The sequence below is a fragment of the Chenopodium quinoa genome, unplaced genomic scaffold, assembly GCF_001683475.1.
Source record: "Chenopodium quinoa cultivar QQ74 unplaced genomic scaffold, ASM168347v1, whole genome shotgun sequence".
Taxonomy (NCBI): domain Eukaryota; kingdom Viridiplantae; phylum Streptophyta; class Magnoliopsida; order Caryophyllales; family Amaranthaceae; genus Chenopodium; species Chenopodium quinoa.
Window position 1 is genome coordinate 3,574,814 of NW_018743122.1, and position 16,557 is coordinate 3,591,370.

The following is a 16,557-nucleotide window of genomic DNA, read 5'->3' on the forward strand; positions in this document are numbered from 1 at the left end:
ATCTTCATATCGCAGATTTCTGCCAATATTGTAACACCATTAGACAAGCCGGGGTCATGCAAGACCAAATCAGGGAGATTCTTTTTCCTTTTTCATTATGTGGGAAAGCTAAATTATGGTTTAATGGTTTGAATAGAACTGCACTTGGTATTACTGATTGGGAAACTCTTGCTTTGAATTTCTATAATAAATATTATCCTGCAGAGAGAACAGCGATGCTAAGGAGTGTTATTCAGAACTTCGCTCAAGAGGCCGATGAAACGTTATATGAGGCTTGGGAGAGGTTCAAGGATCTACAGAGAGAATGCCCTCACCACAATCTAGCACAATGGCAATTGATCCAAGCATTCTATAATGGACTTGGAAATTCTTCTAGATCAGTGCTAGATTCGGCAGCTAGTGGGAGGTTCATGAATTTAAATGTGGACGATGCAGGACAGGTTATCGAAGATATGGCAATACACAATTCCCAATATGGGAATCCGAGAGGGTTTGCAAATAAAGGAAAACATAATGTCGATTTTGTATCCTTTTTGCAAGCTCAATTAACGTCTATTTGTCAAAAACTAGATAATCTTATTGCTGCTCCTAACTCTGTAGCTAATGTTTCTGCTGTTTCTAACAATGAAGCTTTTTGTGAAAATTGCGGAATTGTAGGTCATTGGGAGCAAGATTGTAGGAGCTCTATGGAACAAGTTAATGCCTTTCAAACCTATAGGCAGAATAACCCATATTCCAATTCCTACAATGCCGGGTATAAGAACCATCCATATCTTTCGTACCGGAGCACAAATGTTAAAAATCCTCCACCTCCGCAACAACCACAATAGCAAACCCCACCACAACAAAAATAATATCATCCTAATTCCGGCCAGAAAAGCCAAGCATCACCCTCATCATCTTCCGACCCTGCCAGACAGAAATTAGAGCAATACTTGCCAATATGCAAAAGCACATGGAGAGTAGGGACGCGCAAATTGATTCTATCCTAGCCCATAATAAAATCATGGACAATCAAATTGCACAACTTTCATCTACCCTACAATCCCGTTAGCAGGGAGCTCTACCATCACAACCTATCCATCCTACAGATCATGCCAATGCAATCACTATAAGGAGTGGTTCACATTATGATGGACCTCCTATGCCAAAGGAAGATAGACCAGTTCCTGATCTGGATTCCTCTATACCAAACGCTAATCCTGCTAGCCCTGCAGGGCTACAAATAGATACTAACTCTACTAATGTTTCTGTGCAGGGTAAATCGCAAGATAAGGGAGGAGATGTGCAGAGCCCGGTTATCATACTTCCATTCCCTAACAGACAACTGAAGAGTAAGTTTGATAAACAATTCGGTAAGTTTTTAGAGGTTCTGAAAAACCTGCAGGTAACAGTTCCTTTTATTGACGTAATCGCTCAAGTTCCTGCTTATGCTAAATTTATGAAAGACATTCTGACTAGGAAAAGGGCCTTTAATGAAGTAGAAATTGTAGCTTTCATAGAGGAGTGTAGCGCTTTATTGCAAAACAAATCCCCTCCTAAATTAAAGGATCCCAGTAGTTTTTCTATCCCTTGTCATATTGGGAATGTTTTTATTGATAAAGCTTTGTGTGATTTGGGTGCTAGTGTCAGTGTCATGCCATCGTCTGTCTGCGCTAAACTTAATATGGGAGAATTAAAAGTTACTAATATAACTTTGCAAATGGCAGATCGTTCGGTAAAATACCCCTTAGGTATTTTAGAAGACGTACCTGTCAGAGTTGGTAAATTTTTTATTCCTGTTGATTTTGTTGTTTTAGACATGGAAGAGGACACACAAATACCCATTATATTAGGTAGGCCTTTTCTCCATACTGCAGGAGCAATCATTGATGTTAAAAATGGTAAACTAACCCTTTCTGTAGGTGACGATAATGTTACTTTTAATTTAGGGAAGGTTTTGAAAGGACCTATGTTAGAGGAAAATTGTTGCTACATTGATATAATTGATATAATGGATGATATTTGTGATGATAGCTTGCCACAGGTTCTTGCGAAAGATCCCCCAGAGGAAGTTCTCTGCGGGAATTTATCTAGAGACAATGCAAGCGTTTGGGGTAATGAGGTACAAGATATTGAAAAGGCTCTTTCCTTAAAAGAGTTAAGCCCCAAGGAAACAATGAAGGTAGTAAATTTAGTTCACATCCTTTCAACGTTGTATGAGGAGCATTTTTTCTGATTTCATAGATTCTATTATGGAGGTCTTTATGGATGATTTTAGCGTATATGGCTCTTCATTTGATTCATGCTTAACTAATCTCGCTAAAATTCTGAAAAGATGTGAAGAGTGCAACTTAGTTCTTAATTGGGAAAAATGTCACTTTATGGTGACAGAGGGAGTAGTCCTAGGTCATATTGTATCTGATAAGGGCATACAAGTAGACAAAGCTAAAATATCAGTGATTAAGCAATTACCTCCCCCAGTTAATGTTAAGGGAGTTAGAAGTTTCTTGGGTCATGCGGGGTTTTATCGCCGCTTTATCAAAGATTTTTCTAAAATTGCTAAACCACTGACGCAACTTTTGCTCAAGGATGCCCCTTTTATTTTTACTGACGAGTGTCTTGAGGCTTTCAACAGGATTAAGCAGGCTTTGATATCGACACCCATCATATGTGCTCCCGATTGGAACCTTCCTTTTGAGATCATGTGTGATGCAAGTGACTTTGCGCTAGGAGCCGTGCTCGGACAGAGGAAGAACAAGGTTTTGCATGCTATTTATTATGCTATCAAAACTTTGGATGAAGCTCAAGTCAACTATGCCAATACGGAAAAGGAGTTTCTTGCTGTTATTTATGCTTTAGAAAAATTTAGATCATATCTTGTTGGTTCTAAAGTTATTATTTTTACTGATCATGCAGCATTGAAGTATTTGATAGCTAAGGCGGAATCAAAGCCAAGGATACTCCGATGGGTTCTTTTGCTCCAAGATTTCAACATAGAAATAAAAGATAAAAAGGGAGCAGAGAACGTAGTGGCAGACCACTTGTCACGTATCAGGTATGATGAGGGTAAGGATTCTCTACCTATAGATGATTCTTTCCCTGATGACAACCTTTATGCAGTTGTAGAGCAACATCCATGGTATGCGGATTTTGCTAATTATTTAGTGGGTGGTACTCTACCTCTTGACTTGTCCTACCAACAAAAAAAGAAATTCCTTTCTGAAGTTAAACATTATTTTTGGGATGATCCTTTTTTGTTTCGTGAGTGTGCAGATGGATTATTTCGTAGGTGTGTTCCCGAATGGGAAGTCCACAGTGTGCTTACTAGTTGCCACACCTTACCATATGGAGGACATCATGGCCCCACTAAAACGGTGGCCAAGATTAATGAGTCAGGTTTTTATTGGCCTACGATGTTTAAGGATGCTAACATTTTTGTGCAGGCTTGCGACTCTTGCCAGAGGACTGACAACATCTTGCGGAGGCATGAGATGCCCCAAACAGGAATTTTAGAAGTTGAAATTTTTTACGTTTGGGGTGTTGATTACATGGGACCGTTCCCTTCTTCAAAAGGGAACCGTTATATTCTTATTGCCGTAGATTATGTATCCAAGTGGGTTGAGGCCATCGCCACTCCTACCAATGACGCAAAGGTCGTCCACAAGCTTTTCAAGAAGACCATCTTTCCAAGATTTGGTGTACCCAGAGCTATAAAAAGTGACGGAGAATCTCACTTTCATGAACGGAAGTTGGACACCCTCCTCAAAAAGTATGGTGTCTACCATAGGACAGGTTTAGCCTACCACCCCCAAACTAGTGGCCAAGTTGAGGTTTCCAACCGTGAGATCAAGGACATTCTAGAGAAGGTGGTGGCAAATTCAAGGAAAGATTGGAGCGACAAGTTGGACGACACTCTTTGGGCATACAAAACTGCATTTAAGACCCCTATAGGTACTACTCCGTACAGACTCGTGTAGGGAAAAGCATGTCATCTCCCGGTCGAATTGGAATATAAGGCATATTGGGCTATTAAGGAGCTCAATCTAGATGCAAAACTAGCGGGAGAAAAGAGGTTACTCAACTTAATCAACTCGATGAGTTTAGGTTGACGGCCTATGATAGTGCTCGAGTCTACAAAGAGAAGACGAAGAAGTGGCACGACAAGATAATCCTTCCAAGAGAATTCAAGGAGGGTGATAAAGTGTTACTATTCAACTCACGACTTAAACTTTTCCCAAGAAAGTTAAGGTCAAGGTGGTCAGGTCCTTTTATCGTAAAAAAGGCCAACAAATTCGGTTCTGTGGAGGTTTTCGACGAACATGGTAACGAGTTCAAGGTTAATGGCCAAAGACTCAAGCTATATCATGAGGGGGCTACAATTGGTGCAGTTGATATACTTCACCTAAGTGGTTCCGATTCACTCTGAGTTTCACTGTGGTAAGAGGGTCGTGCATGACCTAGATAAACTAGCGATTTGCGGGAGGCAACCCATATTTCTTGCTTTCTAGACTAGTTTTTCTTTTTCTCTATTTTTATTTTTTATTTTAGAGAGGCGAGGAGAGTAAAATTTTACCGTTTATAAGTGTTTTTGTACAGGTATAGGTTTAAGAGGTCAAAAGACTTAGAAAAATTTGAAGACGAAGAAAAAGCTAAGGACATCTAACTGGGCACGGGCCCGATCGGGCGCGCAAGCAGGGAAAATTTCAGCTTTAATTTCGCCCGATCGGGCGTGGTTGCCCGATCGGGCGCACAAGTAGAGTTGAAAATCGAAGCTAAATTAGCCCGATGGGGCGAAGTTGCCCGATCGGGCGCGCAAGAGCAGTTAGAATCTCAAGCTTATTTCGCCCGATCGGGCGAGGTTGCCCGATCGAGCGCAAATTGAGTGAAGGAAAAGAAATGTCGGGCGAAGCTCGCCTGACCGGGCGAGTAAAAGGGCGAAATTTTCGTTCGTATTCGCGCCCGATCGGGCAGAGCTCACCCAATCGGGCGCGCAACTAAGGTTCTGGATCTCAGCATTATCCGCCTGATCGGGCGCGCCTTATTTGGCCGTCCTCTATATCCTTTCCCCTTCTTTCTTTCCTCACTTTCTTCTTCTTTCATCTTCTTCACCGTTACTTTCTCTCTCTAAAACCTCCATTTTTACACCCCCAAACTCACTTATTTTCAAGATCTTCTCCAATCCTTCCATCAAAACTCAAAAAAATTTGCATATTTTTAATCCTTTCATCTTTCTCTATAATCTACACCTAATTTCTACCACTTTCTCTCAGTTTTCTCAAACCCTAAGAGAGAGAAATTCCTCAATTCCTATCTTTTCTAATCACAAATGGCTCTCAAGAGATCAAGAACTGTAAGGGGGGAAAGCTCAAGGCAACAAGAAGCCAGAATTGACCCAGATTTGCAAGTTCCGGGATGGGAGAGGGTGGTCATCACCACCCAAGAGCAAAAACAAAGGATGATCAACCTCACTTCGAGGCAGGTAATTCCCACTCGTTTTGTTCATCACCCCACCCTTATTAGATTAGGAATTGATAAGCATGTAGAAAAGTTGTTCAAGGGATTTGGCATGAGTGGTTTCTTTAACATGCATTAAGATACTTATGATTACTTAACCTTAGAATTCGTTTATAGTTTTAATGTCATAAAATCTAATGCTTTAATTTCTCATGTTCAATTTAGATTACTTAATAATGATGTTAGATTGACATTGAAAGAATTTAGCAATTTGAGTTAAAATCGGATAGGCCAATTGAACCTCCCCAAGACAACATTGTCGTTGTCTATCAATCCTTTACGGGGGATCCTAATTTGAACCTCCAACATGCCAAGGGCACTTGGATACAACATCCCGTGCCTAAGCTTTAGCAACGGTTTGTTGGCCTTACCATTTTTGGAAGGCATGAACCCGCCAATGTTAGGCGGGATGAGCTTGAATTTCTAGGGTCATACATGATCCCTAGGAGTGAAAAGCTCAACATAGTCCACAAAATGGCCAACCATTTCCAACGGGTGGCCAATGCGGCCGAGGCGGGTAGGTCTAAGGTACCCATTTATTTTGGTGGCCTAGTAACACACATAGCGGTCAAACACCTTAACTTTGTCCCTAACGATGACGGTAAGGTAGCCGGCCCAACTATTATGGACCTACCCTATTTAGGTGGCCTTAATTGGATTAATGTCATGGGAGGTGAGACTTGGTGGGTGATCCAACGGGAATCGGGTAGGAGGGATAATGCTTTCACTTTACCCGACCCCACCTTGACCAAATTTGAGAAGGGGAAGCCTTCTTACACTTTCGAGATTAACGGTCAAGGTGAGGTTCAACCACCTCACCCTTCACCTCAACCCCACCAATCTCCCATAGACCACTCACCTCATCACCATTCACCACACTACCCACTACCTCCACCCTTTACATATGATATTCCCACTTCCTCAACCAACTACAACATTGACCCCAACGCCCCTTATGACTTCTCGGCTTTTAGGAGCCAATTAGATAGGATTGAGATGGGGCAAGGGGAGTTGAGGGTATGGTTAGGGACTTGGACACTAGAGTAGGGTCTCTAGATAGAAGGGTGGGGTATGTGGAAAGGAACCTAGGGAAGGGTTTATACCTGTAGGGAATAGTTTCAAGCCTTTAAAATCCCACTAGCTTGAACCCCACTGTGATCATACACTAAAGTACGGTGGCGTCCAAAAGGGAAGAAGATAGAACAAAAGAGTCGCCAACAAGTTTTTAAGGAACTTGTAAACCGTTCACGAGGTGAAGGTTACACCCCTTAACGATCCAAGAGATCGTCAACTCCATAAGGTCATGAACCAAATAAGGGTTCGGGGATGATGGTACAAATCCAACCTAAAAGAGATTGAACCTGCCCTAATAATAGGCCTCTACTTTATTCTGCTCGTATTCATGTGCGCTTTTTAATTAACATACAATCAATAGGTTTAACCCTAAACCTGTTTAATCTATGTTGGTTGAATTTAATGCACATATAAACTATTATTGGCGATCACTTGAATTATAATCACAATTAACCTAACAAGATGATTAATTATCTTATTAAGCGTGGTTGCAAATACCAATTCCCTTTAACCTGTAATAAAAGGTGATCAAGCAATAACAATATATAATAATATGCATATCAAGCAACATAATAAATAATCATAATAAATCATAATCATAAACATTAGAAAGAACACAGGAAGCATCATACTTGATATAAGTTATCCTAGACATGATACTAGGAATCAAAATAATGATCTAAGCATGATATCTACATCATAATATCAATTAAACCATTAAAGCACTTACTTGGATGCCTCGTACCTCTTTCTAATTACAAAATACACACATTAGTAACTTCAAGGAAAAATAGTAATCAAAACAATTAAATTAAATAATTGAGATAGAGATTTGGGACCAAACCCTCAGAAATTAAAACCTTTCACGTCTAGGGCGAAGGCAACTTCGAATATGGCTAGGTGTAGCAAGATCTTGTGAATGCGGAATTTTGTATTAAAGAGAAAAGTTCAGAAAGAATGCTAAAAGATCAATGTTTCACAAAGTAATTGTTGATGATTGACGATTGTAGATGATGAATGAAAACGGAGTTTATTAAAACTAAAGAATAAAAAGAATTGGTGAATGATAGACGTAGATGATTGTTGAAAACGGAGTTTTTGATACGATATTTATAGAGAAAAACATCCAAAAAAGATAATTTATCAAAATAGAGTCTGAAGATCGACAAACTAACTTGGCGCCAGCCCTGGCTCATTGGCGCCAGGACCAGTGGCTAGCGCCAGGCGCCAATGGCTGACGTCTGGCGCCAATCCTGATTCCAGGCGCCAAGGCCTGGGGTTGGACGCCAAACCGGATTTTAACACGTTTTCGAAAATCTGATAATTTTACTGTACTGGAAGATAAAATAATATAATTTCAGTCGAAAATGCTATTTGATCTTGATTAAAACTCTGAAGAATCCTAATTGAATTAAGAATGATAAAACCTTCTAGAATGTTCTAGAAGACCAAAACCATTCCTAATTACATTAGGAATGATAAATCATATTAGGCCCTCCCCTAGATCATTGGGCCGTACTTAAAACTCAAACCAGGCCCAGTTTAGTAAATTGGCCATAAATTCCTCAATATTCATCGGAATTGGGCTTATAATATATCGTTGGAAAGGTCTTTGCAAGCCCCATCCAACTACACCACTATTGGACCCATATCATGGACCAACGAAACTGGATTGGATATTTTCTTAAAATAAAGTTTTCAAAATCAGGGAGAAGAGAAAAGAAAAGATTTAAAACTTTCCGCAACACTAGACCTTTCCACACTTTCGTTTCATTTGATTATGATTCAACGTGAAAGGTACTCATCACTGAGTTTGGTTTTGGGGAGACACAAATGGGTGTCTACAATACCCCATGTATGATGATTATGCCTGTCGAGGGGCTATTCCCCCCGATTCACTTGTCCCCGATTGGTTCCAATATCCGCAAGGTGGATATACGAACCCAAGTGCCTACGGTACCTATGTCGACTACTCATCGGTCCATGGTTATGGGACCGATGTACCTTTTGGTGGGCTTGGGGGGAATGTGGACCCTAACTACTTTGCAGGGGGTTCGGGTTATGGAGGTGGTGGCTCTAGCCATGGAGGAGCCGGTTCTAGCCATGAAGGGGGCTATTCGAGGATGGATGAGGATGAGGAGTAGGCTACACTCCCAAGTCAATGAGGGCATTGCTTGATTTGGCTTGGGGGGGGGTGTTCTTTCGCTTGGTAATTCTCTTCCTTTTCTCTTTTTATTTGCTTTCTAGTATAGTTTTTATTGCTTTCCTAGTGTAGTTTTTATTGCTTTCTTATATATGAAAAATACAAAAAAAAATTAAAAAATAAAAAAAATTCAAAAACACGTTCCAATGAATTGTAAATCATGCTTCCCTGTGCCCCTTACTTGAGAAAATTTATTTTGATTCTTGGTTATTGATAATGAGCATTGTGGATTTGTTGGTCATGATTTGAAGTTTAATTGCTTGGAATCCTAAACATGAGTCAATTTTTCCAACTATTTGTGAATATAGTGCTTAACTAGTTGATTTGGTTAGGAAATGTGTGATAGTTCCATAATTCCTGGTATGTCAATGAATTTGAGTATTGATTTGCAACTATTAGTGTTTCATGACTTATTATTATGCACATGAGGAGGACGAAGGCGTTCATTCTTTTAGGTAGCCTTCAGACTATTAGATACATTTATTCCCTTCTTGTTACCCATGTTGTTGCTTGTGCCCTTTTATTGTTTATTTAGCCACATTACAAGCCTATATGAGACCCATTGGTTACTAGTCCCAAGCTTGGCTTGGGGGAGCTATTAGTTGGTGAGGTGAGGGAGTTGTGGTGTGCACATTATTTGCACAATGTGGGAATAAAAGAAGAGTTATTGTTCTTTGATTTTTGATTGGAAAATATTGATACTGTGTTTCAAAGTTGAAATTTCCAATATGAGTTAAAAAGAAAAAAAAAAAGAGAAAAAGAAAAAAGTTTAATGCTCAAATGTTCTATTTGAAGGTTGTTCAAAGGAAAAAAAAAAAGAAAAAATTCAAGTTGAAAAAGAAAAAAAAGAATGAGTTCAAAGTTTGTTTTTCACTCAAAGTTCTACATTATCATTTTTTTATGAGTGATTTTTGTAAGTGTTGGATTGTTTATGATGATTAGAGTTGTATTTGGTGGTTTTTGTTGGAGTTAGTTATGTTGATGGAGATGTATGATCATCACTTATTTTGATCATGAGTTTATTAGGATTTGGCTCCCTTAATGCATAGCTTTTCTCTCACATAATCCCAAATTTATCCTACCCTTTATCCTAGCCTTACATTACAAGCTTTAAAGACCTTCCAACCTTGTGCATAGAAGTTATGTAAATGTGAAAGTGTTGTTTATCAATGCAAGTTATGACTTGGCATATTTCGAGTCGACTAGTAGGTTGAGCGTTCATTGTTCTTATACACACGAGAGTGTGAGTTGGGAGGGCATTGTTCACATTAAAGGGGTTGGTTGGAGAGCGATCGAGTACATCTTTTACTCGCCACATAAATGAGAGTGAGTGTGTGAGCAATAGTCTTGAATTCTATATGCTCTTGTGGTTTGCTTTACTTGACAATTGTTGGGGAGGAAGGGTGATTAGATGAATAAGATTGATTGATGTTGAAGCATGTTCATTAGATTTGCCTTGAATCGTTGGTACTTGATTTGATTATTGGGGTGAAGTATGTTTTATATGTTCATTGATGAGCTCTTTGCTTAGGGACAAGCAAAGGTTTGGCTTGGGGGAGTTTGATATGTCCATTTTATATAGTAATTTACCCCCGTCCCTTGGTCATAATTAGTAGTGTTTTTGGCTCTTTCGAGCCACTTTTATTACTAATTTGTGTTTTCTAGTGTTTTCGTAGTCTTTGTTGAGTTTTGTAGGAAATTGTGCCTTTGGAGCATTTTATCGGGTTTTTCATGAAGCGACTACGGGAATTAGAAGTGCACGACCATCTTTGAAGCCCAAGGCCGGTTAGAGTCATCAAGCCGGTGATTAAGGGCTTGGTGATTGGGATTTCGAGGTATTTGGACCAAGTATTCAAGACCCGAAGAGGAAATCCGGATTGGACCGAGAAATCAAGTCCAATCGAAGTCCGAGCCTCAAATTGGAGCAAGGGCTCGATCGGGCAAGGAGGGGCGCGGCGTTGCTTGGTGCTGTGCGTGGCCTATAGCGCGCCCGATCGTGCGAGCGTCTAGCACGATCGGGCGATGCTGCTGAGAAGGAACGCGAAGAAAAAGGCGGGCCCGATCGGGCGGCCCTTCGCCCGATCGGGCGCGTGTTTTTATGGAGCCTGATTGGTTTAGTTTTAATTTTTGTTTTAGGAAATGTTTAAGTACTAGATTTGTACGGAATTTTGATTACCTTCTTTCTTAGACTTTCTCTCTCTACTTAGAATATTTCTCTCTCTTAAATTCTCTCTCAACTTTTGTTCTTAATTATTTCCATTAATCCAGATTTCTTTTTGGTAACAATTTCTTCTCTTTTAATTTCAACTATTTTACTTACCTCTTTGATTATGCTTTTATTTATTTATTTGATTAGTTTAGTTATGATGATGCGTGAGTAGTTTTATTTCTAGGGTTTATGGGGATCTAATAAATGATATGAAGGGGTAATTTTGTGATTGTCAATTATCAATGCTTGGTTGATTTCCTATTGATTGATTTAATGCTATACAATTAGGTTTGGCCAGATTTAATTGTATGAGTTTAGCAATATTAATTCGAGATTCGACAGATGAGAATTGATGTTTAGGCTTAGTTTCAATAGGCGAATTAATTTATAAATGGTTAAGTCGAGATTCGACAGATGATATTTAATACCGGTAAATTAACTTTGTGATTATAATACGTAGCGAAAGCCCTTTATAATCTGATTAACCAATGCTTGATGATTTCTTATTATGATTTGCCCTGGAATATTGTTTATTAGTGAACCTATGCCCTAGGACTTTTAATATTTGATTTTCCCCCTACTTTATTTCTTTCAACCTTATTCTCCGTAGTTTAGATTTTATTCACAAAAATATTGGTTACTTAGATAATTTAGACTATAATAATTAATTAGGAATAGAAAGACTTGTTTTCCTGTGGAGTTCGACCCTACTTCCCTATCTACTTTAGTTAGAGGACTTAGATAATATTTTTGATTAGGGGATACGACTTTACCCTGTCAAATACCTACAAAAAACAAAAGCATACAAAAAGGGAAAACCAATTTGAGAAGAAAGAGCTTTAACTCAAACACAAGGAGACTCTCAGAGCCCCCTCGCCCAAGCGAGAAGGAAAATCCCTGATGATCACCCTAGTGGAGAGAAAAAACTAGAGAGAGAAAGAGTAGACATTTTTTTCCCACTGTTTGTTATTACAAATACCCTTCAAAATGTTATTTTACCTTTATACCCTTATTTACCCTTCAAAATGTATTTTACCTTTGTACCCTTATTTGTAATTTTGTACTCCAACAGTCCAACTTCAATTTGTTCTTACCCGTCTACATTTCCTTACACATTTGAGCTTTCTCTCCTCCTCTCCATGGCTCCATCTCTTTAAAGCTTTTAACATTCTCTCTCCACATTATCATTGCCATTTTCAAGTACTAAATTCCACATCTTTGTTCACCACCTTCCCAAAATTCCCAAATCAAATTGTGGCCACAAAAAAAAATGATAATACCAATATATAGTGGTTGTTTAATATTGTTAGCCTATGTGGTGGATTAGGAATTGGTCGTTTCGGTTTCATCATTGGTGATTCTTTCTCTATTTCGTATTGTACCACCACAATTAAGTAATGCTAATATCAACACTGCGAAAATAAACAAACAACAATTCTAACATTTATTCCTTTTCTGCATTATCATTGAAAAATCTAAGAATTATATTCTACAGTGACTCTACATAGTATTTCAACTAAAAGAATCACCATATACAAATAGTAAAATAAATATTTTTTTCAATATACGAGATATTTCACACATAACATTCAACTTAGCACGACTACAAACAAACAATGCCTAAGCAATAAAAATACTACCTCCGGTTCAATGTACTCGCAACAAAGGGGTATTATTGAGACATAAAATATTCTTTTGTTGCGAGTAAACTGGACCAGAGGTAGTATATTCCTTTGCCGATCGTTTATTCCTCCATGTAAAGTGTAGACACAAGACAAGTAAAATTAAGTTGCAAAGGCTAGCCATTCCGCGCGCAACGCGCGCATTGGCTGCCCTAGTTAAATTCAAAATTGAGATTTTTGTTGAAAATCATTCTAATCGCAAACATTGACCCTATTAAGTTAACCCTAAAAATTGAGAATAATCGGTGAAACTAGGGGTGAAAGTTCGGTTTTCGGTTTGGTTTATAGGCCAAACCGAAACCGAACCACCCTAATTCGGTTTTTGGTTTTCGGAAACCAAACCGCACCACTTTACTTTTGAAACCAACCCAAACCAAACCATATAAATTTCGGTTTCAAAAGAAAAAACCGAACCAAACCGAATTTTTTTGGGCCTTGTTTATTTGGGCTTTAATCTGCAATTTTTGTGGGCTTAAATCATATAAATATTATATTCATCAACATATGTAGTAGCATAAATGCTTAATGAGATTTAAACAACATTAACAAGTTCTAAAACTTCAAAGTTATAATTCAAAGTTTTAAAAGTTCAACACTTCATCCAAAAAAAAATAAAATTGTTCAACATTACAACTTTAACAATTGTTTAACAGCAGTAGCAACAAGCAGCATAGACCAAGTTCTAAAAGGCAGTAAAAAAAATTGTTTAACAGCAGTAGCAACAAGCAGCAGGGCAGCAGCAGCATCATAACAGCAGGTCAGCAACAAAAGCAGGTCAGCACTCAGCAGCATAGACTAAGGCAGTAGCAGTGATAGAGCAAGGCAGTAGCAAGTCTGGCAAGTGGCAACAACAAGTCAGCAATGAGCAAAGAGCCACATCAGTCTATTATTTCAAGCACTTCATCAATATCAGCATCACCAACTGCCATATTCTTCAAGTCTATCATAATTCATAACAAAAATAACCAAGTTAAAATATATACACATAATGAAATAAGTAACTTATGATTAGATGTTCTTATATATTACCCTCTTCAAGAAGCTCAGCTTCCTCTAAACATTCTTCAATACTTGGAAATGGTGAAGCACGTAACCAATTTTGAGCACAAACAAGACCTTCTACAACTCGAGGAGTTAATGAGCTCCTAAACTGATCTAGAACCCTGCCCCCAGTGCTGAATGCACTCTCAGGAGCTACTGTCGAAACAGGGACAACAAGAACATCACGGGCAATTCTCCCCACAGTAGGAAACCTTGAACAATTGAACTTCCACCAGCTCAAAATGTCAAATTCATCAATATCCTCCGCTGTATCCTCCTCCAAATATTTGTCTAACTCTATTTTTGCATCTCTATCTCTCTCACACTTGTGTTTCTTATACTTACTCTTTAAGACTTCAATCTTTTTATGTTTGGGACTCAATGGAGTTTTGCCATCCTTACTTGAAGACACTTCCTCCCTATTCACATCATTACCAGAAGAAACACGATACTCCTCATACAAAGCATTCAAAGCTACCTTCACATTATCAACTAACTTTGATGCAACAATAGGGTCATAAATTTCAGTTATCATCCACTCAACATAATCAAGCTTATAACGAGGGACAACGACAATAAAAATCAGGAGGTTTACTTTTTTCTGGATCACCCCAATACTTTTCATATTTTTCTTTCATTCTACAAGCCATAAGACACATATCCACATCATCACTTGAAACCAAATCTTTCATAAGTACAGCAACACTCACCAATTCATGAAAAAACAAATTCAAACTGACATATAAAGAGCCAGAGACATGCAAGGTCAGATCATAAAAGGCTTGTAGAAATTCAGAAAGTCTTCTTACATTATTCCAATCATCAGAATCTGGGCTACCCTTACCATCCCTCTCATTCAAATCAACTACATAGTGAGGGTCTTCCCCAGAATACCTCTCAAAAGCATCTTGAAGCTCAATAGCAACATTCAACATCAAATAGGTGGAGTTCCACCTAGTAGGCACATCAAGGCACAATCCCTTTTTTGTGTTGATTTTTTCATCTAAGACACATTTTTTAAACCTTTGCAACCTAGCAGGAGATTGTTTGATAAACCTAACAGCATGCCTAACACGTTGAACCGACTCATTAACAGTTTTCAACCCATCAGAAACAACCAAATTGACAATGTGTGCAACACAACGCATGTGAAGGAAACGACCCTTAAGAACCCCAGTTTTCCACCCATTTATTTTCCTTCTCATATACCCAATTGCAGTATCATTTGAGCTAGCATTATCAACTGTTATGCACATGACATTTTCAAGCCCCCAATCAAGCAAACACTTTTCAATTTCTTTGCCAATATCATCACCCTTATGACTAGAAATAGGACAAAAATTCAGAATTCTTTTGTGTAATTTCCAATTATTATCAATAAAGTGGACAGTCAAGCACATGTAATTGATTTGTTGTATAGAGGTCCATGTATCAGTGGTTAAAGAAACTCTTGAATTACACCTTTTTAACACATTTTTTAGCTTTCGTTTTTCAGTTAAATATGTTTCAAAACAATCTTTGGCTACTGTAATTCGAGAAGGAACATTAAATCTAGGCTCTATTACACCACAAAAATGACTAAAACCTATACCTTCAACAAACTTAAATGGAAGTTCATCAACAATCACCATAAATGACAAAGCTTTTCTAATACTACCAGCATCAAATTTGGGGTATGTCAACCCACTAGTACCACCACTTGGTTCTTTAGCACTTTTAAATGAAAGCAAACTTTGTTTTGAATCTTTAGGGGTGTTAAAGGGATACTTACGACATCGCGAAATATGAGCCCATAACACACTAGTGCCGTTTTTCTTTGCCCCACACTTGTAGCTCATCCCACAATACTTGCAAATTGCCTGCATTCCAGAAGGTAAGTCTTCTTTATCAAAGTGCTCCCAAACTTCAGAGCGTTCTTTCATCCTCTTCCTTTTTGCTCCCTGTTCTTTTTTCTGATTTTGAGAGACTTGGCCAGTCTCATGTTCGGATTGAGGCTGGTCAGGAACACCACCCACGTTGGTTGTCATTCAATAATTCGTGGTTGAATAACAATCTGTAAGAATACATGCAAACTCATAAATTAAGAATATTGGATCTTTTAAAGGGAATAATAGGTTGGGGCCGTTGTGCATTAGTCATGCAAACTGTTTTCTTGTTTATGAGGCTTGGTGCAAAACTTATTATGATATTATATTAACAATTGTTGTTAGATGAAATTAAGTTAATATTGAGTTTTGTTAGTTTTGTTACATATTTTTGAATTGTAGTTAATTTATTTTAGTAAGAATTACAATGAATTTATAGTCCTATAAAAAAAAAAAGAGACTTACAGTACCAATAATAATAATTATACCCCTAATAAACAAAATCAGTAGTAACTGGCTAACTGCACCAAAGACAATAACAATTTAGCAATAATAATTAGCCCCCTAAGATTCCACCCCACCACCCAAAAACAATCAAATTAAGCACTAACTGACTAACTGTACCCAAAACAAGTAAAATCAAAATTAACAATAATAACAAAGATCAACAATCTAATAAACACTTATCAAGACAATGATAATGCTATTAATCATGCGAACCCTTGAATTAATAACTAACTAATTATCTGAAACAATCTTCAACAGAGTCCAATCGAATAGAGCTTCAAAATACCAGAAAATTCAGAATGTTTTACTAGACCAAAACCCTAATCAGAATGTTTTACTAGACCAAAACCCAAAATACCCTTGAATAGACCAAAACCCCGAAGCATCAAAATACCAGAAAATTCAGAATGTTTTACTAATTTGTACAGAATAGAAAATTCAGAAACAACATCGCAATATGAACATCAAGCATAGATTAAA